Source organism: Brassica oleracea, chromosome C3, assembly GCF_000695525.1.
Source record: "Brassica oleracea var. oleracea cultivar TO1000 chromosome C3, BOL, whole genome shotgun sequence".
NCBI lineage: Eukaryota > Viridiplantae > Streptophyta > Magnoliopsida > Brassicales > Brassicaceae > Brassica > Brassica oleracea.
Window position 1 is genome coordinate 37,271,401 of NC_027750.1, and position 2,252 is coordinate 37,273,652.

Consider the following 2,252-nt stretch of genomic DNA (forward strand, 5'->3'; position numbering starts at 1 on the left):
TTTTGAATGATCACTTTTGATGTTTTTTCTTATTTTTGAATCGATTTTACCTATGTTTTGGCTATTAAAATATGTACAAATCATGTATTTTAAATCCGAAGAACCGATTTCATTTATGTTTTAGTTACAAAATAGGCACAAATCAGATATTTTTAAACCGAAGAACCGATTGGGACTCGAACCCGAAAGTACAATGGGTTATACCGGTTCCTTGAAGATTTACTAACCCCGATCCGAACCCGATAGAACCCGAACCGGTCCCGAACCAAACTTTTATATAACCCGAATGGGGTTGATTTTGATAAACCCGAAAAACCAAAACCCGAATGGATAAAACCGAAACCCGATTGAGACCCCGAATGACCATGTCTAAATTATCAAGAAAAAAATAAATAATATGGGTTACTAACGTAGGATCCGGCCAGTAAATTATATAACATGGGATTCAGAGGTAAAAACATTTGATATTCATATACATGTAAATTACATATACATTATGAATATTCCGTTAACAAAATGCTAAGAATTTTGAAATGGTCCAAATATGCTTGGAGACGGTATGTACAGTTATTGTGTTTTCTGGATATTCCCTTAATTAGATAGATTTATTTTAGGCAATGACATAACTTGTAATATTATTGTAAAACCAAGGGCAAAATTCTACTAGGGATTCTGTTTTATTAGTATAGATATTTATATTAGAACTAAATGCAATGACATCCCGTAGACTATATTTGCGAAGTGATTTTGCCACATGTTCTTTTTACAATCAATTTCACAAAACAAATATGACATGGATACTGAAATTGATGACATGGCTTCCGAAAAAATATGACATGGATAATTTCATTTAATGTTGATTTATATTTTTGGCAAACTTATTAGAATATGATAATAATTCATATATTACATTTAATATTGATATTTTCTTTTGGTAAACTTTTTAAAATATGGTAATAGCTCATACATCATCTATAAAATAAATATATTCATATATAACATTTCAAATTTTGAAATATTATTATTTTGTATACTTATACAATTTGTATTACTAAAGTTTTCAAAAAATTTACAATTTTTAAAAAAATTTAAATATCTAATCGTAAGATCATTAGTCTTATATATCTACAAATTTTATAAATATTATTTAGGTTAAATATTTGATAATTATACAATTTTATATTATTTTTATTAGTTTTATACAAATTGATTAAATATATATCAAATCTATATTAAATATTAGTAAGAAAATAGTAAAATCTATAAAATTTATTTTTAAATATAAGTTAGATTTTAAAAAAAAAATTACTGCACATGGTGTAGAAAAATACTTAGTACCATTGTAAATAAGTTAAAAATCAATAGCAGAATCCTAGTAGAGATTCTGATTTAATAGTAACTAGATTTTGACCCGCGCTTTCAAAGCGCGGGACTACTTTTTGTTGACAATTTATTAACCCATTTGTTTGTTCACTAATATGTTTAGATATGAACGTTCATTTTCGATTTTTTCTGGTTTTTGATTTCTGTTCGGCTGTGGTTTTTGATTTTTTGGTTCAAGAAATATATGAACCGTTCAATTATTCATGAGTTTGGGTTTGGTTTCGGTTTGATTATTATTATTTTTAGTTTGATATGGATAACAATGTTAGGAACCCGATAAAATTTTGAGTTCAATTCGGTTCTAATTTCGATTCATTCTTTTCGGATAATTTTGAATAATTTGATTAAAAATCACATTTTTGGATTTTTTTGAGAAAAAAACAGGAAAAAAGTAAATATTTTATATTTTAAAAATATTGGGTGATTCAATCGGGAAATTGGACAATCCTAATTTTTGGACAATTTATTAACCCGTTTGTTTGTTCACCAATATTTTTAGACATGAACGTTCATTTTTCGGTTCAGTTCCAAATTTTTTTTGGTTTTTGATTTCTGTTCGGTTGTGGTTTTTGATTTTTTTGTTCAAGAAATATTGGAACCGTTCGATTATTCATGATTTGGGTTTGGTTTCGTTTTGATTATTCTTTTTTTTTTAGTTTGATCTGGATAACAATGTTAGGAATCCAATAAAATTTTGAGTTCAGTTCGGTTCTAATTCGATTCACTTTTTCAGATAATTTCGAATAATTTGATTAAAAATCACATTTTTGGATATTTTTTGAAAAAAGATCCAAAAAATAAATATTTAAAAAATATTGGGTAATTCGGTCGGGAAATTAGGATAATCCTAATTTTTGTTGACAATTTAT